General features: G+C 43.1%; 2 non-coding genes across 2 annotated transcripts; both read right to left on the bottom strand.

Moving 5' to 3' along the window:
• Positions 1-20,264: 20,264 nt before the first annotated feature.
• trnam-cau (transfer RNA methionine (anticodon CAU)) lies at positions 20,265-20,336 on the bottom strand. Its single transcript has one exon. It is a non-coding gene; the product is annotated as a tRNA-Met (tRNA).
• A 6-nt stretch (positions 20,337-20,342) lies between these two features.
• trnar-ccu (transfer RNA arginine (anticodon CCU)) lies at positions 20,343-20,415 on the bottom strand. Its single transcript has one exon. It is a non-coding gene; the product is annotated as a tRNA-Arg (tRNA).
• Between the last annotated feature and the right edge of the window lie 2,304 nt (positions 20,416-22,719).

The raw sequence follows: 22,719 nt of genomic DNA, 5'->3' as shown, positions 1-22,719 counted from the left end.
TGCGCCTTCATGTTGCTGGTTGTTTGCTTGAAACGTAATCTGTAGATGTAACAGAGGAAGAAATTGAGTCTAACAAATGGCTTGAAAGGCTCACGCGGCATATCAAGCCCAAACCAACAAAGGCAGACAAAACGCCCGTCTTTTTTCCTCCCCTCAACATCTGAAGTTGATATTTTCAACAGAATAGCGCGCGGCTGACGTTCCCTGAATAAAGAACGCTGCGTTCGCTGCTGTTGTGTTGTGTTACGCTGTCATTCTGACTTGAATGGGAAAGTTGAGGCCCGTTTGTTTGGTTTAGCTGTTGAGGAGAAATGGGTTTGTTTGATTAACATTTTGCTCGCGCATGTCAGTTTCAACTGCATAATTTCTTTGCGGAAATGAAAAGAATTGAGACTGAGGCAGAGTAAAATGTAGAATCTATCTATCTATCTATCTATCTATCTATCTATCTATCTATCTATCTATCTATCTATCTACCTGGTGATTTTGCTCCTACAAGGTGATTTTCAAAGAACTATTATCTGACAACATAAATAATTTGAGTAAACTGGACACGTGATGGACAAAAGAAGTGTCTGTCAAGAAGTCTGTGAAGGTTCTCAGTCATCCAGGTCATCGTAGTCTAAGGAGCTTGGAAAGAAAAGCGTCTGGACTTCTTTGAGTTGCTTGATGATGAGAGGTGAAATGTCTTCAAGCAACTCAAAGAAGTCCAGACGCTTTTCTTTCCAAGCTCCTTAGACTGTCTGTCAAGAAGCCATTCATAAGGAAGGGAAACAGGGAGAAAAGGCTCAGGTATGGAAATTACACAAGAACTAGACTTAAAGCAAGTCATCTGAAATAATGAGTATACAACTTTGTTCAAATCACTGTCAGTGTATACAGAGGAGGTCAAGAGAGAGAGGTACGACAGTGAGTGTCTACAGCCATCTGTAAAACACGGTGGAGGCTCAGTCATGGTTTGAGCTGCATTTCAGTCAGTGGTGTTTGAGATCTTGTGAAAATAGATGAATTATAAACACAGAAAAGTACCATCAGATTTTGATCCACCATCTGGAAAGATTTGGATAAATAACAGCTTCATCTTTCATCATGACAACGATCCCAAACACACTGTCAATGCCGGAAAATCATACCTGGATAGAAAAAGACACAGTGGAGCACTATCAGTCATGGATTGGCCTCCCCACAGACCTCAACATCAGAAGCAGTGTGGGATCATGTTGACAGAGAACAGAACAAAAGGCAGAAACATCCAAAGAAGAGCTTTGAATGTCCTTCAAGAAGCCTGGAGAACTATTCCTGAAGACTACTTAAAGAAATGACAAGAAAGCTGCCTTAGAGAGTTCAGACTGTGCTGAAGAATAAAGGTGGTCACACCAAATATTGACTTTCAAGCTCTCTACAATTGTACAAACTCTGTTTTTTCCCTGCGTGTTTGCATGTTTCAGTAAATCACTGGACATATTTCCTTTCTTCCCAGCAAAATGTAAAGAAATTACAATAATTCAAAACTTTTGCACAGTATTGGATATATAAAATGAAATTGCTCATGGGCTTCAATAGGCTCATGTGAAACGAGCTTAACTGTAACTGTGATTATGGCTATTACTGCACACCGTGACCCACACATTACTACACATTACCTCAAAATGTGTGTGCCTTTACGTGTGTGTCTAACCTAGACCGTCAGCTCTGCCGCAGCAGGTGTAATCTCTTGGTTTCACTAATGCGCAGTGATGACATTGTTTTTGAAATCTCAAAATTGCCTCCCAGTTCACAAAAATCACATTACCCATCCATGGAGTAATGTCCCATTTGGAGAGCAATGCTGCTAGCTTACAGATCAGGCAGGTGCTGCCTCAAATCTCCTATAATGCACTGTGATGTAGAACGCCATAAAAGGGCTGTTTTGCTGCACACAAAAAAATGCTCATTGTTGAAGAATGAACCTCCTATGACTGCATAAAAGCACAGAGTATAAATGTTCAAATGAAACCAGCTTTCTTTCTTTTGTTAAAAATATTCTTTCCTTACATTACAGCTTGCCTCTCACTGTCACTTCCATAGATTAAATCCCAGCTGTTGCTTTTACGGAGCCAAAATACCACTTATTTCGTCTTCACACAAGCTTTTTAACTGCCATTATCTATACATAAACCCAGTCCCTCGTCTGTCACATCTCTAATGGCAAATTCACACAAACCTCTTCCCCTCTCTCTTACACCTGTTTAATTAGCTGTATTGTTAATCACGGGCAAAGTCACATGCTGTATTCAGTGTTGTGAGCAATCTGGCATTTTGATGGGTTTCCTGGGTGTTGATAACAAGTTGGTTTTAGTATTTGTTGGTTTATTATTTTAAATTCCTTTAAAGGGTCTTTTGGGGTCTGACCTGTTCATGTGTAAGTGAGAAAATGTTGATGGTAAAGAAAAACAACTAAACCTGTATCATCAATCCAAAGCAAAGTGGTGGGAAACTTCTTAGACATTTCATCTCATTAAGTCTACCTTAGGGGAAATGCAAAACCACTGAGCAGACATCCAATACAGTACACGTGACATCCCTAATTTCAAATGTATATTCTTCATCTTTGAATTGGGATATTTTTTTTTAGAGTATCGTGAAGACAGAGATTGTACAGGCAGGTAAATACTGAGTTAAGATGTCAGCGTGTTCTTGTGTCAACAATATACATAAGGTGCTTATTGTTATGATAAATGATGAACGGCAAAACAGAGGAAATTGCTCCACGAAGCTAAGAGCTGCAATGAACAAGTTAAAGTACTAATATTACAAGTAATGCAATATATTAAAGAATAGCTCTAACAAAAGTAGCTCTAATATTTAAATGTCTCGATATATTATCCAAAATTGAAATATAAAACATAAAAAACTTTAGTTTAAGTGCCCTTCTTATCATGCAGACAATTAGCTTTCTCTGTAAAGGTTGTGCAGATATTAGGGTGTACAGCCTTTGCAGTGTGTGATTCCTTGTGTTGTTCATTTATGCATTTGGATATCCTCAGTCTCCTGTGAAAGGTAGGTGAAAGGCATTGCCCAACATCGTCCTTGGACAACATTCGTCTTTGCTCTCATTGGTATTGACTCATGTCTTCAGCTTGAAGTTGAGAAAAGTTCAGCATGGGACCGGCACAGTTGACATTGTCCCCAATTATGTTATCTGTCCCCCCTTGAACTCGTTCAACACTGACTTTCTGCAGTCTCTGGTCACCACATGGCTGCGCATCACTTCCTTTACTCTTCAAGTCTCACTGTTAGCCATTTGTCTTTGGGTTACTTCCTGTTTTAGTTATTTTCCTCGGTTTTCATGTTCTTGCCAGCCATTTCTAGTGTCACAAGGGTTGATGGTTCCACCTGTGTCTTTGTACATTCCAGATACCTCAGGAGTCAGAACTCGGTAATTACATCAGTCCCTTGTTGAAATCTGAAATCCTTGAAATCTGAGTTGAGGAGGAATTTTAGATGAAAATTCTAACTGTGAATTCGGAGATTCTGGTTTCTGAATGAGTCTAGAATGCACTATCAAGCCTGTTTGTATATATAGTCTTGTCTTTCCCTTTATTCTTGAAAATGATCACACATTTGCTTGGTGGGTAAAAGATCACTGGTTCAATTCCAGCCAGGGATACAAATCTCCTTTGGGGTTGCGTCTGGAAGGGGAGCTGGCGTAACAAAAAAAGGCAACTCTGAACTAAAATACCAAAAGTAGTACTCATTAGTCACCATGCAGCATGATCCAAATGGTCCATGTAATTACATATTGTATACTGTATTGTAAGTTGAAATTAATGAGTCTCAGTGTGAAAACATCACTTTTGTGTTGTTACAGCTAATAAAGTGGCAGTCTCAGAGGTTTCCATTAAAATATGCATTGCTATATGAGTACTTTGGAGTATTATGAAAGTATGGGAGTATTTATATATTTACATTCCCAGATTAAAATGATTCATTTTAATTAATGTTCAGAAACAGCGACAGTCAAGCCATTTAGTTAGGCTTGGGCACCAGAACTAGTTGGGTAATATTATGCACTTGCCTGATGGTACCTACCTGAAATAGGGATTGACAGTGTGATCGGTGCGTCCCTCTGAGATGTCACCAGCTTAGTGTAGATGACACTTAGGAGCTAAAAACACTGAACAGGAAGAACCAGATACAGTGAACTGTTAGAAGAAGCGCCCCAGGCGAGAGACTTCTCGGAGAACTTTCACTTTCACGTTGCTTTTTGCAGACTCATGGCTCACTTATTTCTTAAGTCCAACTTCACAGAGAGAGTTAAATCTATGACATTTTTTTGAGACTACAGCTTCATGATGTAAATAAGCCTTTATACGTGTAGTGCTTTGTGTCTGCTTTAAGCTATTTCAGATTTTGCATCATCATATCATTTTCTGGTTATATTTTGTATTAGTGATCAGAATCCATAAAGTGTGTGTGCTAACTGTAATAGCAGTGCTGATATAATAAATTTAGTGGAAGGAGGAAGCCAGTTGTTTTTAACAATCATCCTGCGGTGATGTTATTATGACATCATGTTGTGTATGATTGCATTTTTGGACTGTGATTTTACATCTTTGTAACTACACCACATTAGAAGAAAGAAATGTGTGTCTGACCAGCCATTAGCCAAGACCCAAGTATTTGAAGAGACAGCAGGGTGAAGCCATTAATGACTCTTCTCCCTCACTCATTTCTACGTCGAGTAGGTGGGAGGCATACCTTGCATCTGGTCATTAACCGACTCACCTCCGTCATTTCTTTCTTGAAATGATGCACTAAAAAAGAAGGAAAAACTTTGCGTATGTTGCATATAAGTGACAAGGATGGATGATAGTGAAACAATTTGATAAACTGGTGCTAGCCTCATATCCATACAGCCTCCTGTGAGTTTACCTGTTAGGTACAGTGCAGCTGGAACAGATTTTTTCCCCACAAAGAAGCTTTATTCTAAGCTGTGACGCAAAAAAATGAACAGAGTGAAGCCAAACATCACAAAAAGCTCCGGCTCTCAGAAACTGACCGGTGTGCAATATTTTTAGAGACTCAAAGAAACAAAAAAAAGAAAAGTCCAATGAGATGTGAGATGATTGCTGCAGCTTTTAAAGAAAAAACAAGTGACTAATATTTGCTCTTGAACAGCATTCACCATGAATCACCCTGCAAAATGTATTGTAAGCTATTACAAATAATTGCTTTTCCGCTGCCTTCACTTGCACTCATTTCCCTCAATATCTAATTCTTCTGTAATATTTGTGAAACCATATTAGAATCACAGTGAATGTAATACAATGTGTTATCAACCCATTACCTCCCTTCAGGAATCAATAATTCAATCATACAGCGATTTAGATGGAGTTTACACCCTCGCCGCGGCCCACACAGTGCACTGTACATTGCGTCCTTTCCAAGGGGACGCTCCTCTCGTGCCCCCAAGACCCCTTGACCACCCCCACCCCGCCTGTGACTCTAACTGCGCGGTGGGGATCAACCGTGGCCCTCCTCTCCTCATTAACCTCATCTAATTAGATGGCAGGGAAATCCATTGTTCGCCCTAATGAAGCCTCAATGGAAAGACAGGGCCTCGGCTGGCTCTTCTGACACTGCTGTGAAATTACAATCCCTGATCCTCGTCCTCCCTCCCACCTTCCTACCCCTGGCCTCTTTCAGTCTGCGTTGGGGTTTCTTGGAGAGCTTCACCAACGTTGGAGGTTGTCTAGCAGATAGATTGAGAGACAGATGCAGCAAGCTGGCTTTTTTCTCATTCCTATGCTGCTAATTTTGCTCCAGCAGCAAAGCCCAGGGTGGCATTAGCTCTGCTTAACCCTCCAGTATGGATCCCATCCACTAATTACTTAGCTGCAGTGGTTCGCTGAGATTTAAGTACCACCTCAATCCCATTATCTTCCATCCTTACAGCTAGCCCCTGTTGCCCGGGCTCTTTGTAGTGCAGGAGCGGAGGCTGCGGGGTTATTGATATGGGCCTCCCTCGCAGATAAGATCCATGGCGGTGCGAAGGAGGAGGAGAATGGCGGCCTTGGATGGAGAAACAAAACAAAAGGGGAGGGGGGCCTGCACCTATGTGGGTAAACCGAAGGTGGCAACAGGAACACCAGGTTGTGACTCGGGGAGGGGGGTTAAAATTGGATGGGGTGTTTGGAAAGATTATTTGCCCTCCAGTGTTTTCACTCTCTCTCTCTCTTTTTTTTTTTAAAGAGGTGGGGGTTTCGCTCTCTGCTCACCCCAGAGCAACTAATTACAATTCACATGTCACACACTCCACACATAATAAGAGTTAGGAAACAGAATTAAAATATTCCAAAGGCCTGCAGGGGGTGTCATCTCGGGAGAACGAGGGGAAAGTGTGTCTCTTTTTTTATGATGGGGTGGGGAACTGCGCATGTGTTTGTGAGCCAGTGCATGCAGCATGTGCGTGCGTTTGTCAGGGAGAGGTGGGTGGATCGGGGGTGGTGTCGGGGGGGCGATTGGCGGGAGTGCGAAAAATCTACAGCACTCCCCGCTCTGTGCGTTCCCGCCTGCTGCCGTCCCGTCGGCGAGCCCGCCGCCCCTCTTTCTCTTAACACGTCGCCTGCTTGGCACGCCGGCATGGCTGCCTGTTAGGGTGGCGGCGGCTCCTGGTGGTGGAGTTTTCGAGGGGGTGAGGTGGAGGGCAATTGAGTGACATCTGCTCTGCTGAGACGAGGGGGCAGGCGGGCTCCTGGCATCAGCGGCTGTGGTGTCGGAGGCGTTGGCACGAGGCTGGCTGGGTACAGCAGGGGTGGTGGCGCCGGCAGCAGGCGGTGGATGGCCTTAACGGAGAACCGTTTGCTCAAACAGCATGACATCTCCTGGAATGAAAGCACACACGCACACACACACACATGCACAAACACCCACTTTTTTTGGCAAAGCTTGTGCGCTTCCATGCACACAAACTGGCACTCCATCCTTCTCCTCGTTCTGTCACGTCCTCCTCTACTCGCCTGTCTCCCACCTCACACTTCAGGTTTCCTCAAAGCCTTCCCATGTCCAGCGCACACTCGCCGCTCAATGCCCGTTTTCTTTTTTTTTTTAACCCATGTTTTCATCTGCAGTCTGCAAACGTGGACGGTGTCGGCGGCGATACCGGGGTGTTTCATTTATGTCCCCAATTACTTTCTAACTCTCTTCCATCTCTGTCTGTCTTTCATCCTCCTTCTCTTCAGGTTTTCCCCCCTCAAACCAAACACCCTTAATGAACCGTGAAGCTGACACCTGCGAGAAAGCAACAACTACATTAAAAATGAGCGGCAACGTCCCCCAAAACCTCCACCTCGTCACCTGCCACCTCCTGAACGGGACAGGGAAGTGAAAGCACCACGAAGGACTGGGTAGTTGATGCTTTGCTTTGGTTGCTATTAAAGTTTTGAGTTATTAGCAAATAGTAATTTTGAGTAGAGGACAAAGGATTCATGTAACCTAGAAGGTGGTGGTGGTGGTGTGAAAAAAGACGAAGAAGAAGAAGATGAGTGACGTTTATTAGGTTGTATCTAAACGAATCCACCACTCTCCTCTGTCTTGCTCTTAGAAGTTGTTTCCCTCCACTCTCACATCACCGCTGTTGTCGAGGCAACTGTGATGCTGATGCGCTGTAAATTGATTTCCCCGAAAGATGTGATGGATGAATAGAGAATGAACATCTTCATCGCTGACCCCGCCGCCGATTGCTTCTCCACCCTGCCCGCGCCAAAGATGATTGACAAGGCTGCTAACGAGTGCCGTCGCCGGTCGTGTTATAATTTTTTCTTTTTTTCTTTTTTTGCTGCGTTGAAAACAGCCGAGATCTCGCTCGGTCCCGAGGTAATGAGCTTCTGGAGGAAGGAGAGGGAGGAAGAGGAAGAGGAGAGGCTCACCCTGGGAGAGGTGAAATAAAAGAGTGGGAGTAAATAAAAAAGAGAAAAAAAGGGGAGACAAAGCACATGAAAGTAGATTAGAAAGAAGTTGAGGTTATCATCGACTTGAGAGGGGCCATTTCATTGTTTATCTGCTGTCTTGATGGATGTCTTTCAAGCTGGGGCTTTCTTAGCCGCGGTACATTCGTTTCCCAATCGCTGAGAGGCAAGAATTTTCAAAAGGCCCCCATAAAACGTGGTATTTGCATTAAAAGTATTTGATGTAAAACAACAACAAAAAAAAAAGTGCTACGCGCTGCAGATTGCATATCAGGACGCGCACGCGTGCGCACGCTCGGCCCCGTGTGCCTGTGTGTGGGCAATGCATGCATTTATTGTGTTTGCATATGCATGTAGGCATGTGTAAGGCTCTGGCATGTGTGTGTTTGCGTGTAATTTATTCCTCCACGTGGGGGCTGAGGGCAGGTCTCCCTCTTTCCCTCTCTCTCTGTTTATTTGGATGATTAGGAGGTGACAATATGTTGCTGATGATCAGGTTTATAATCAGCTACCATCGCAGATTATTCTAACCTTGATTAAAGACCTGCGGTCTCCCTATCATCTCCCAGCTCAGCCTAACAAGATAGGACGACGCTCTGATTAATGCCAGAGAGCGACTAGTCATGACACAAAAGGACAGGCCTGCATCACCGCGGGAGGACTGTCACGCACCACACTTTGTCTTTCTGATTTGTCTGCTTGATGCAGGACCTTTGTCTTAATTATTTGCCTTTAACAAATGAATCCGTGTGAGACTGATTCACTTTTCATTACCGCAGTAATAAGGATGGCGTTGTTGACGCCTGCCATGATTACATGGCTCCAGAATCTTGCCGCGGCACATCCACAAGCCCCCCCCCCTTTACAGAATAAGTCATGAACTCGTCACCAAACTTTTCTTTTGTCTTCGCTGACAATCATTACTGCGACATGTGCACGTGTCTGTGTGTGTGTTTATGCGGGGGTTTGTGTTTTCCTGGCAGAGCGTTTGATTCATTATGCTGCGAGGTGTTGTTGAGGTCCCGGAGGTGTGTAGGAGAGGATTGAATGAATGAGTCGCTCTCACAGGTTGTCAGATGATGGAGGCGCTGATCCAGCGTCTCTGGCAATCAACCGGACGGAGGCAGACACAGAAGCCGCTGGCCTTTGATTCACTTCAGCCACTCTCCCCCTCTTCCTGTGGGAGTGGGATCATCACATACGGATACTGCTGGCGAAAACAAACCTCTAGTTTAACGGCCGTGTCACACCGAAGAGGAGGCTCAGTGATCCACCATTAGGCACAATTTGTTTCCTGTTTTCTTTCCTGAATCACAGTAAAAGTCAGATCTCGCATCTGTGCGTTTGACACTGGATACGTGTAACCTTGGCAACTCCACATTACGATGGTAAATGGTAGCCTGCCTGATGATCTTATCGGAACACGATTATTTTTACTAAGAGGCTAAAGCTACTCACTGGCTTTCCCCCAAAGCCTTCATTTACCACCTTTTTACTTCAGTGTGATTTTTCTTTTTACAGCCAGTGTTAGCTTCAAAGTCCCAAACAACCAACAAGATCCTTCGTCTAAGGCAGGCGTGGGTAACATTTTTGTTCAGACGGCCAGACTCACTTTGGTGTGATAAGCAAAGGGCAGTAACCACATAGAGGTGTGACATGCTAGGAGGCCCCAGTGGCCTAATGGATAAGGCACTGGTTTACTAAGCCAGGGATTGTAAGTCCGAGTCCCATCTGGGGTGATTTCCAGCAGAGTGGCGCAGTGAGAGTGTGCTGGGCCTGTAACGCAGAGGTCGATTGAGCGAAACCAGGCCCTTTACACAGCCAGCTTTGTGTCATTAAGGACACTATTTAATGTGTCCATTAATGGTCACTGTTTATATATGTACTTATTGGCCAAGTCATTCCTAGTACCTGTTTGGACCCTGCCTTAATTCTTAATGGCACAGGGTGCTGGAATCATTCGTCATAGATTTTGGTCCATGTTGACATGATGTGAATCTCCTGTTCCACCACATCCTAAAGATGCTCTATTGGACTGAGATCTGGTGTTTGCGGAGGCCATTTGAGTACAGTGGACTCATCGTCATGTTCAAGGAAACTCTTTGATTTGGGTATATTCACCCTGCCCTGAGACTCATCAGACCAGCGAACGTTTGCCAGTTTTTTATGGTCCAGTTTTGTGTTTTATAGCCTCAATTTCCAGTTCATAGCTTACAGGAGTGGTACCCATTGCGGACTTCTGCTGCTTTCAGAGATGCTCTTACACATACCTTGGTCGCAACAAGTGGTTGTTTTAATTTACTGTTGTCTTCCTATTAGCTCAAAGCAGCCTGGCCATTCACCTCTCATATCAACAAGGCATTTTCTCCCAGAAAACTGCCGCTCACTTTTTCGTATCATTATCTGGAAACACTAGAAATGCTTATGTGGGAAAATCCCAGCAGATCATCACTTTCTGAAATAGTCAGACCAGCCCATCTGACACCAACAGCAATGCGACGTTCAAAGTTGCTTCAATCAGAATCAAAAATGATGTTGGTCTTGAAACTTGATTGTCCAATTGCTTTTGAACCTCTGAAAATGCGGAACTGTTTATAAAAAAAGCTGTGAAGCCAACAACCTGCACTTCAGTCACATGTTAGTTATTTGATTTAAAACACGCTGTGATGGTCTAAAGTAAAAACGTCCACAAACTTATGGACCTGATTGTATCTAACAGTATAGATGACCTTCTCACTTATTTACAGCCCTGTCATATGTAAATTATCAGTCCCATTGCTAGTCCCGGTGGTCATGCTGCCTTCAGGTTTGAGAAAAGTTTAACTTGGGTCACCGAGGGTTATTTAGCCTGTCGTTGCTAGTCTTTGAATTTCAGTCCTCAGTCTGATTAAATATACAACAGTGTGGGTCTGTGGGATACAAAGCTAAGGTCAACAAAACAGCATTAATCATTACTGCAGCCTTCAAACGTATTCTTTTACCCGTTTTATTATTCATGTTGAACTGTAATATGGCTTTTGTAAACATCAGCATTATAACATCAAGTACATAAAAAAAACACATTAAAACATACAAACCTCAATTTTTGTTATTTTTCCCAATTTTTTTAAGGGCGGTTCAAGTTTTTAGGTTTTCTCTGTTAAAATTTATATTTCATATTCAAACCACATCTTTATTTTTCATCATAAAACACAATGCAGTTTGTAATCCCAATATCAACAAACAAAGGTCAACCAATTACCAAAATTCAAAGCGCAAAAACAAACTCATTAATTTTATCTAATGAAGTTAATATTAAAAACGAAATTTCAATTATTACACATCGAGAAACTAAAATGTTTATTCTCCGTGTGCAGATTAAACAAACTTTTCTTGTGCCTTTCGGTGACCGTAGCAACGCCGTAGTTCCCCAGATGGGCAAAAATAAATAAATAAATAAATAAAAATCAGCATTTCAGCTTGTTTACTCGAGGACAGAAACCAAGTGTGCTCTATTCGTCCGAATTGTTCTCGCGTCCAGGTGCTCTTTGGACAAGGTGCCTTGCATGGAGCCACGCTGAGCTGTGGGACAGTCTAAATGGAGGAGGTCCAGCCACTGATTGTCCCTCTCCTCTTTGATATTAAAAGCATTCTAGTGAGAATAATTTGTGTTTAGTGCCCCGCTGCGGATCGAGCCGTCCTGTTTGACCAACCGAGCTGACCTAATTCATCCTCTCCAAGAGCGCACAAGTGTTTGTGTGCTAAATGCAGAATAGCTGTTGTGACTAGCCGGGCGCACACAGAGCCTTGTTGTTGTTGCCGAGCGAGCCTGTGTGTGCGTTTGAGGGCCACTGAGTACGTGACCTCTCATCTAGCATCTCCAAAGCGCCGGCTCAGCGGGCGGGTAATTCATGCCAAAGCTTCGGCCGCCCCGCTGCTCGGAGCACGTGCCCTCCCTTCCCCCCGCCCCTAGCAGCCCCTCCCACCGAATGCCCCCTGACCCATGTCTCCGTGGCAATGGGGTGTCCCGTCACAGTGAACACCTGGCACCTGGCCACCCCGTCTTCTTCTCCTCTTTCTTTTCTCTGTGTTCCCTCCCTCACAGGCCTCATCGGGGGGTTCTATAATGAAGTTTCACATCTTCATTCAGGGAGCGACAGGAAGTGGTCCAAGCCTGGAGCGCTGTCAACATGTTGAAGGATGTTTCAGTTCTCGGGAAAATGCTTTTCGTCTTCCTGCAGGACTGTTCTGTTTTTGTGCCCTTCAAACTTCACGGACACGTGAAGTTTGGCTGGATCTTGATCTTCGCTGTGGGCTTCTGTCAAAATTTAGTTGTTTTTAATCAGGTCAGTCCAAAGACCAAAATTGACGTTGTCTCTGTTTAACCTTTGACCTCTGCTCTAACCTTTCCGACTGTAGTGGCAAGAAATCTGTAACCCTGCACAGATTAAAGCCCCGATCGTTCCCTTCTACTTTTATTCTTCCCTCTTTCCTGCTTTCCCTTCCGCCTCCAGACATGACATCATGCGGCCACTGTCTCGGCGAATCGCTGGGCTCCTGTCTCATCTCTCTCCTTATTACATGCCGATTAGCCCTACAAAGTGTTATAAAAAGGTGTCTAATGCAATTACCCTAGTTAGGACATTTTAATAGTGTGCTGCGCCTCAGCGATGTATGTGCCGTCCAGGCGCTGACATTAAATCAATAATCAGCCTGTCACGCCTGCTTGTTAATTCACAGCTTTGCATTTTATACCCCAACATGGTGAGATTGATTATTGGTAGCGGGGGTTTTGAAGTGGGGCAAAGGGATTTATAATGATATGTGTAATGGAGTATGGGCCACGTTGCTTTAATTTGCATGGTAGATACTAACTGAGATTTCATCTGTGGGATGCTCGCAGCCTCTAATTTGTTCGGATAAATTGCGATATGGAAGAACAGTAGTTTTATTGAGTGTGCAAATGACTCTTTGTACTTGAATGTGTGTATGTGTGTGTGTGTGTGTGCTGGAGGAAGGGAATGACTGAGTGAGAGCACTTCCTTTGTTTCTGTGTCCCCACCACAATCATAACGCCATTACTCAGCACTCATTTCTAAATTATCTTACTTATTAGTGGATAAATGCGAGTATTCATAGCTCATTATATCACTGTCACATTTTCCCCCCTCAAACTGGCCACTGCAACTTCTTTAATTTGAAAAAAATGGGAGATGGGACAGAAGAAGTGTGACAGGAGTGGGTGTGACGGGGATCATAACAACAGAAATCAGCTTACAGGCAAGTCGAAGGTTTTAAAGAGTTTATAAAAATCAAGGATAATAGAGTTCAAACTCAACAGACTGTCTGTGAAATACATTTTTTTCCCCATTTTGATTTGTGTCGTGATAGTATTTGATACTATATTATTTAATATTTTATAGTGTGCACTATACTTTTCTAGTAAAGGGTCAGACCCCCTTTTTCCTTCACATCTTAGTTACTCTCTGATCCTCGTCTGGTTTCATGAGTCTCCACGAACAACAGAAACACCACCCAAATAAAGTGGAGCTCAGAGCAAAGCTCAGGAGCTCAATAGACATTTTCCACATTCTGCTGCAGGTCACAATGGATCAGCTGTACACTGAACAATATGCAGCTCACTGTCTGCAGCCCCAGTGACCTAATGGATGGCCTCCTAAGCCACGGATTGTGGGTTCAAGTCCCATCTGGGGTGATTTCTAGCACCGTGGTGCAGCAGAAGTGTGCAGTGCCCATAACCCATGGGTCAAACCATCCCCTGCTAGCACTTTTAAACAAGCAGCTTTCTGTCATTATTGCAAAGGAAATCTTTATAAATGCACTCACTGCTAGAACATGGCTGTATCCTGATATAGAGACATGGTGAGCGCGTCTTCAGAGTCTTAAATCACCTTTCTTCCCTGTCCTCATGCTCCGTTTAAACTTCAGCAGGCTCTCTTCATCATGCTTACATGCACCGAGTTGCTGCAAGGTGATAGGCTGATTGGATATCTGTGTAAACAAGGACATTCATAAACTGATAAAGTGAACAGTTAGTGTATGCTACCTAAATCTGTAAAGATGTCCATCAAATCACAGAGCTGGATATATGCACAGTCAAAGATTAAACACAGTCTCAGTGGAATGTTTCTCTTTTTCATTTTATGTTTTTATTTTTCACATTTTATCAAAAAACAAAACAAAATCATCTGAGTTCCCCAGTGAGCTGCTCTAAGTTGAACTTTCTTCACAGTGTTGATATTGTGCTTTCTACCAAATATGTGCAATCTGATCCTCGCTCACTTTGCTACTGAATAAATGTTTCAACAGCGGCCCAGTGAGAGGAAGACTAAATCAACAATGCACCTTTAAAGCCACCCAATGAGTGATGAGGACTATTTATCAAATTCATTTTACATTGTGGGCCACAAATAACTCGCTCAAGTGGGCCCGACCAGTGAAAGTCCCCCTTTCTCTCAATAAAGAGAAATAAAACTGAACATTTAATCCCAGAGGGACTTTTAACAGTGCAATTTCAACAGCGTGTCTCAGTTTTTCCACATGATAAAGAAATGTTGGTGTAGTAGATAAAAGAGCTCTGTTAGCATGACTGTTTGGGCTTAAACTGTAAGAAATAAATGAGTAAAATTACAGAAAAAGTTATAAAACATAAAGAAAATGTCCTTTCTTTTGTTCAGACTCACTGTAAAAAAAAACAAAGCAAAAGTTTCTATAGTCAGTAGTTAAAAAGCAAACAAAATCAGAAAATTTCTGTTACTTAATTTTTTAAGTAACAGAAATTAATTTCTTTTGGTGTGACATGAATCACCGTGCTCCTTCACATTTTCCAAAGTCCTCCAGTCGGCTGGATAGGAATCGTTGTCAGGCAGATTCTGGGCCCCAGGCCTTATGTATGTTTTCCCAGAAAAAGATAAAGAAATGCAGGATGGCTCAAAACGTTTGCACAGCACCCTGCATCTTACTACTCAGCAACAAGCAAGAATTAGTGACAGGTAAATAGCTTCCTCACTGGGCTTCTGTGATATGGCACAACACTTTCACGCCCGAAGAAAGCCAAGTAACACCCACAGGAGGTGTGAGTGTCACGGCGCCCCGAGCAGACCTCCATCATCGTCTTCTCTTAGTCTTAATTAGACCTTCATCGAGGGGAGTCACTCACTATGGCAGCGAGTATTAGCGGCCCCTGAGAAAACACGATCCCATGGCTTCCCATTGGAAATGACCAGCTCCTGCTCTGCCTGCCACCCCGAGCTCTGCAAACTCTGTTTGGGCTCCATTTATGCAAAAGCACACCTCAGCACTCCCCAAAGGGAGAAAGAAAGCCTCCCTCTAACTTTTAAAATCTCCAGCATTTGTTTCTCGGTGCGTCCCGACGTCTTAGCAGATGAAAGGTATGAGAAAAGTGCGCAAATTTATCATTTATCACTTTAGAACTTGGAACAGGAAGGAGGTGGGGGGGGGGACGACAACAACCTGCTCAACCTTGGAGGAGCGGCATGGAAATCAAGATGAGGCTTTCATGAATGTGACAAAGTCTCAACACTTTCCTCCTCCCTGATGCATAAAGTATGTTTCGCCCTTGCAATTCAAGGTTGTGAATAATGTGTTTTTCTCTAAACATTTTAATTAAAAAACATCCATATACGGCGATTCAAAGAATTATGATGCAGCTACCCCTCCGCCCCACCACCACCACCACTCCTACCCACCCCTCCCTTCTAAGCCGAAGTAATTCTGCAGCGACGCAATGACGCCTCAGTTTCCTTCAAGGAGATCGCTGAAAGCCGTATTAATCATTGTCTGGTGCTGGCCCACCTTCCCCGGGTGTTTTGCATCCCGCGACATCACTTTCAAAGTCTACCTCCTAAACTCGGGAGAGTGACAAAGTGGTTCTAAAAGACTAACGGCGTTGAGCATATGGCAGAGGGTGGTGGTGGTGGTGGTGGTGGAGTGGTGGAGTGGGGGGACAGCCAGGCTCCCTAGCCAATCCAAAGAAGATGAAGGAAGGTGTTGGGGGAAGGAGGGAAGAGAAAGGATGCAGAAATGACGATTCTCATAAAGAACAAGCACCTCATGTTTCCAACTCTACTTTCTACCCTTTGCCGGTGAAACTCCATGCTAAGCTGCGTCTGTGTGGATGAAAATGTCCCTCCTCAGAGCGGGAGGTGATATTTTCCAGGGAGCAACCTGCACACATGCATTAATAAATACACATTCTTAGTATCTTGGTGAGTGTTTGCCTCACAAACAAATGAATTCCTCTCCATGTTCCTATTTCCTGGCGGCCTCTGATTGGTTCTGACAGATATTCGGGGTTTTTGGTGAAGTAATTAGTGAGCCTCGGGGTGCGAGCTGAGGAGAGGCCTTCAGCGCTGGGTTACTTCACAGTCTTTCCTCTCTCCTTCTCAGGTAATTGCTAGCAGCTGCACAGCCTGGGAACTGAGTTTAAAAGGAGCTTTGCATCGATTCCCTTTATACCCCCTCCTTTCCCACTTTCCTTCTCCCGTTTCCTCATCCGTGCCAGCACAGCCTCCCCAGTGATGCCTCAGATCCTGCAGACCGCTCAGATGTGCCCGATGCTGCAACAAGCTGGAGCCACTGCCGACACAAGTACTCGGGTGACTGCAGCCGAGTAAATATTACAAATTTTGTTTACCTACGGTATCCTAAAGGGGCAAAACAGAGAGCAGTTTTATGTTTTTGTATGAAAGAAAAATGCACTCCAACCTCTTTCCCTCCAGAGGAAAACAAACAGAGTGTGTCTAAGTAATTGTTCATCACCACCTACAGGTTCGCACAGGCCTGCAGAGCCCTGGACCGCTTAGGATGCACTTATGATTCTCTTCTTTCTGCATCCGTCTTGTTGCACAAGTACAAGTACACAGTGGGAGGACACCCATGAGCGATCTGAGCAGCAAAAGTTTGGAAAACGAAACGTGGTCAAGGTTACACCAGAACTTTGGCTGAGATTTGGCAAGTCTATTATTCAGAGAATTGAAACATTTTCAGTAAAAATTAAAAATTAACTCAAAGACTTTTTTTCCCCCCTCGCACGATCAACCGAGGTCGCTGCATTGGATGATCCCTCCGCCCTTTCCACTCTTTCCGCCTCCCACACCTCGCTTTCCTCCACAGCTGAGATGTCAAACTCATTTTACATTGTGGCCCACACCAGTAAAACTTCCCTTTTTGTCAGTGTAAATAACTTTAAATACCCTTTTAATTCATGAAATATTTTAATATAAGAAAAAGAAGAGAAACGCAAGTCAGTTTTTACTGTAAAGCCACCATTAAAAAAAACCTGTTTTTATGGAAACAGTAAAAAAAAAACAGGGAACTTTCTGTAATTTAATTGTTTATCTGTTTATTAAATGTACGAAAATATCCCATATTCATCACCTCATCCACAATTTTATAAGATTTCTAGTGTGTATACTTTATGGCGACTCTTTCAGGGATTGTTGAGGCTGAAACAAGCTGGACATGTGAAAGTTCACGCTGACGTCTATTCCAACCTAGGAAGTGTTATGAACAGCTGGTCGGATCGGCAAAGCGTGTTTCTGGAATATTATGTTTTTGTTGCTGCAAGCGCTTTTTATGCAGTTTTTGCAAAGCTATATGTGGAAGGAAACTGTGACCAGTGTTGGGGAGTAACGGAATACATGTACCGCCGTTACGTATTCAGAATACAAAATATGAGTAACTGTATTTCGTTACAGTTACCGTTTAAAAAGGTGGTATTCAGAATACAGTTACTTTGGTGAAATAAATGGAATACACGGCGGTACTTCCCTGTTTCATCTTGTCGCGGGTCAGGACTGTTTGGGTTTGTTTGACAGCTACGTTCTGTTGTTCGCCATGGTTACAGGGTGACCTCTCTCTCTGCGTGTTTCCTGGGTGAGAGAGCGCTTTTTTGTTGTTGTTGTTGTGCTAAGCTAAAAGGCAGAATGCTACAGGCATAGCTCTAAAGCATGTAGCCTGATGGGCAGTGTAGTCCGTGCTGCAGGGAGAATGGACTACCATACACGTTATGTGTCTGTGAGCGAGGGAGGGAGAGAAAGGAAAAGTCCGAGCTGTCACGGAGCAAAAACGGGAGCTGGAAGCATGTAAATATAATAATAACCACAGCAGCCAAGAAGAGTGCCTGAGGAGCCCATTTGTAAGTAAGCTATTAAGACTCAACTGTACACTGTGTTCGTGTTTTCCTCCGGAAAAAATAAGTTCCGTTGGAGCAGCCTTTCAACGCCTCTCTCTGTCTCCCGCAAGCAAAGTTGACCCAGACAACAAAGTAAAGCTAGTTTTCGGCTACCAGCCCGACAGGGAACCGGACGTATTAGCCAGAGGTCCCTTTACTACTGTTCGGAGCCGCGGACCTTCAGTAACAGTAATAAATCACAGCAATAGGACATTCATGTAGTTTTAAACAGCATGATAATATATTAAGTATTCCAAAGTATTCAGAATACGTTACTCTCATTGAGTAACGTAACGGAATACGTTACAGAATACATTTTGGGGCATGTATTCAGTATTCTGTAGTGGAATACATTTTAAAAGTAACCTTCCCAACACTGACTGTGACCTAGGACAAGCTGATGGCATAAGATGTAAGTACAACTCCTCCGGTTTCATATGCAAAAAAAATTATTGCGCTAGCTTACGGTTGCAGAGCTACCGGGATTTAAAAATAGTTACGCAAAACAGAGCGTGCCCGCTCCGACCGGTTTTAAAGGGTTAAGGACTCTCAGCAAAGCTGTTTCGGTGCTCTGGTGTGGTTTGAAACAAGACTGAAATTTATCACAGATGTCATGTGCATCCAGGTAAGGCTGGAGTTGGGAGAGAACTATCTTCTCTAAGATTTTGGAGAGGAACGGAAGTTTGGAGATCGGCCTATAATTAACGAGGTCACTATGGTCAAGACACCTCTTTTTAAGAACAGGTTTCACTACAGCATCTTTAAAAACAGAGGGAACATAGCCAGAAGACAATGATGAATTCATTAAAAATAAGAAACTGGGCCCAATTACATCAAAGCCATCCTTCACAATGCGAGGCGGGAGAGTATCATGTGCAGAACTAGTATTTTTCAGTTGCTCGACAATTTGCAAGGTACACAGTGACACTGGCTCAAACTGATGAAAGGTTGAAACACAAGATAGGCTGCTTTGGCACGTTTAGCAGCAACTTGAAACTCCAAGAAAGAGAAAAAAAAAAAAAAGAAAAAAGAAGAAAAGAAAGAGAAAAAAAGAAGAAGAAGAAAAAAAAAGAAGAAAAAAAGAAGAAAAAAGAAGAAAAAAAAAAGAAGAAAAGAAAGAGAAAAAAAAAATGAAACAAGCTGCTCGTTTTCTTACAGTGAGTTAGATAGACAGCCAGCAGATTGGGTGCTGAAAGGAAGAAAGGTTAGAGTTCATTCTAATTACTTATGAACACACTGTTAATATTTTGCTCGCCGTATAAGCGAACAACTGCTTCCGTGCGCGCTAAAACTAATGGCACCAATCATTTGCTATATAAATTGGCCTAGTTCTGCTGTCAGAGTATGAGCTCCTTTCTGTTTCTTGTCATTTCAAGCCATCATTGTATTTGCATCGCTGACATATCAAAGAATCCATACAGTCTTTGTACTGTGAGACAAAACCGCAATAATAAAGCGCCACAAAGGGAACAGAGTGAAAAGTTGTGACAACATGAAACGCCACAGAAATGTGAATCCAAAGTCACCAAGAGTGACTGATGGAAACTTAATCCTCAAGAAAAAAGAACAACAAAAAAACAAGTTGTCTTGTGGAGGTTGAGATGTTTCATCTGAAAAGTGAAAATCTTTTAAATGATAGAGGACAAAATGTTGTTAATCACAATATTGGCATCTAATCATAATTATTAATCACTGTGATTCGTCCGGTGGTGCCGATCCACCTAATTGATAAAAAAAATTTCATTGATGTTAAAGGTGTAAAAGTGCCTACATCTATCAAACAGGTAAGGGGCGGGGAATAAGCATGGTCGGCTAGAGAGATGCACACTTTATTAGATACAACTGTTCAGGTACTCGGTTAAAACAGTGAACATTTAAACAGATTGGCTAAAACGAAAAAAAAAAAAAACAAGAACAGAAACCTGAAGCTGACCAAATTTGGACAGCAGAAGAGGAAATGCTGCCTGGTCTGATGGGTCTTCATTTCTGCTGCCACACCCATATGGTACAGTCAAAATGTGGCATAAAAAGCAAGAATCCATTGTGCTTTTTAACACCTCAGCTGCTTATGTTGGTGTGATGACTTTCTCTTCAGGGTTCAACCAGCTGTCTAAAAGTCTTAGCAGAGGATGGTTTCGATCCATCGACCTCTGGGTTATGGGCCCAGCACGCTTCCGCTGCGCCACTCTGCTGGAAATCACCCCAGATGGGACTCGAACCCACAATCCCTGGCTTAGGAGGCCAGTGCCTTATCCATTAGGCCACTGGGGCTGCACACAGTGAGCCTAAACATGCTGCATATTGTTCAGTGTACAGCTGATCCATTGTGACCTGCAGCAGAATGGAGAAAATGTCGATTCAGCTCCTGAGCTGTGCTCTGAGCTCCACTTTGTTTGGATGTTCCTGTTGTTTGTGGACATGAAACCACACAAGGACTAGAGAGTAACTAAGATCTGGATCACTGGCTCTATTACATTAAACATTAAGCCTTTAAAGAGTCTTTGGAGCATCTTGCTGATTTCATGTGACAATTAATTAAAACAGCTCTGATTGTAAAAGGGATTCTTAGCACACTTTGGGCCGCTTAGTACCAACGGAGCATTAGTTAAACACCAATGAACAGTGTTGTTCCATCCCTATATGGCCACAGTGTACCATCTTCTGATAGCACGCCGTGTCACAAAGCTAAGATCATCTCAAACATGACAATGAGAATGACTCCACAGTCACCAGATCTCAACACCATTGGTATGTGGTGGAATGAGAGATTTACATCATGGATCTGCAGCCGTTTCCACCAATAAGAACTGTAACCTGGCTACCTATAGTCAGCTTTGATCCTCATAACCGGAGGTTGCATTGGGGTCGCTGAGCAGTCTGTGAAGGATACCTTAGATATTCTTCATTATGTCAAGGCAGTTGATAAGTTTAGTTATTTTTCTCAAATGTTTTTTGCAGCAACAAAAATCCAGGACTTGAAACACCTTTTATGTGCTTTGGTGTGAATTCAATGTAGCTTTACACTATTTCATTTGGACCAAAGCGCTAGTCCTCTTGACCTAAATTGTCTCCCTGCTGCCATTCTAAGAAAGTCATATATGCCTGCAGCAGATTGTTGTAACAGTTAAATGTGCAGCCTGGTCTTTAAATGTATCGTAGCAATCTTGTGGGAGTCATAAGCCCAGTAATTCCTCCACATGGTGAAATAATAAGGAGTAAGAGGCCATTTCCTTAGGTACACCCCGTGGTGCAAGAGCTTTTCATTCATGAAATTTTCATATTTCAAAATAATGCCCCCACTCACGCTGGCAAGTGGACTCATGAACAGCAGGAGCGGGTGAAATACCTTTCATGTCCCTCTGAATCACCACATCTGAACATTACCGAGCCTGCGGAAACAGATTTCCACCCCCTGGAAGCTTTCCCAAAAAAGGTCCAACAATGCCAAGAAGTTCGAGACTTCTCTTAATGACTTGATGTGTTTATGGGCTGATGAGCTTTTCGGTGGTTTTTTTGTACCTCCACACGTCTCAAAGAGAAGAATCTGATGAAAGTAGCGTACAGAAGTCGTCTTAATGCATTCATCCTGTCTCTGACAACAAGATAGGAGCTGACAGAATGCACGCCTGACATCCACCAGCATCCGAACGCTTGATTGGCTTATAGTATTTACATGCTCAGTGATACAGTACATCAAAAATATAAATTTTCTTGACATGAAATAAAACAAACCCTAAGGGCCTTTATATTTAAAAAACTCTCTTCATCTCCTTCAAAAAAGATGACAAGCAAAGACAAAGCTGAATTGGATAACGGAGACCTAAATGACAAGAAAACATAGAGCGGTGTGATATACAGTACCAATAACAAAATGCTTAAGTGACAAGCAAAGGAAATAAAATGAAACACAGCGCTAACGCTTCACCTCACATAAACACATCACTGCGTGAGCCTGAATGCTTGCAGAGATGGCAGGAGAGTGACATTTCATTGTACAGCTTGCTGGGTTTAATGTAAACCTCTTACAGGGTTGGTATAGATCACATTTCTCTTTAACACAAAAGGTTATTGTTCAGGGATCCGTAAAACACTGCTGAATGGACTCATTCTCCTCTTTTAATTAACATCACAGGCACATCATAATGTCACCACTTTCTCCTTTTGTCTCCCAACTGGCACTTCTTCTTCTGTTTTCTATAAAAAAAATACAAAAATATTCGCTCATGGACCCTTGGCAGGAGGAGGGGGGGGGAGTGTGTGAAAGGCAGAGAGGCAGGGGATTGCCAGGAAGGAAATATTGTAGCGAAACAACAGCCGAGGCAGGTGTTTTTGTTTGAGCGGTCCTCTTTGGCATTTCTCAGCTGCTGAAGAACATCACTGCAATTATAGGCGACAATAGCTGCACGCGCACAGTGTAGGTTCATTACCTATAACAACCTCGGGCTTTTTAATCTGGATCCTATCAGTTCTTTCTGTTTACTCCCGCTTTTTCCTTTTCATGTCCCGCTAACAAAACACAGGGATAAAAATCTGCTGCAAATGGTATAGATGAGCTCCCATAAATTCACTTGCTAA

The sequence above is a fragment of the Oreochromis niloticus genome, linkage group LG23 (assembly GCF_001858045.2).
Source record: "Oreochromis niloticus isolate F11D_XX linkage group LG23, O_niloticus_UMD_NMBU, whole genome shotgun sequence".
Taxonomy (NCBI): Eukaryota; Metazoa; Chordata; class Actinopteri; order Cichliformes; family Cichlidae; genus Oreochromis; species Oreochromis niloticus.
The sequence above is the reverse complement of the archived record's forward strand: the minus strand, read 5'-3'. Positions and strand labels throughout refer to the sequence as shown.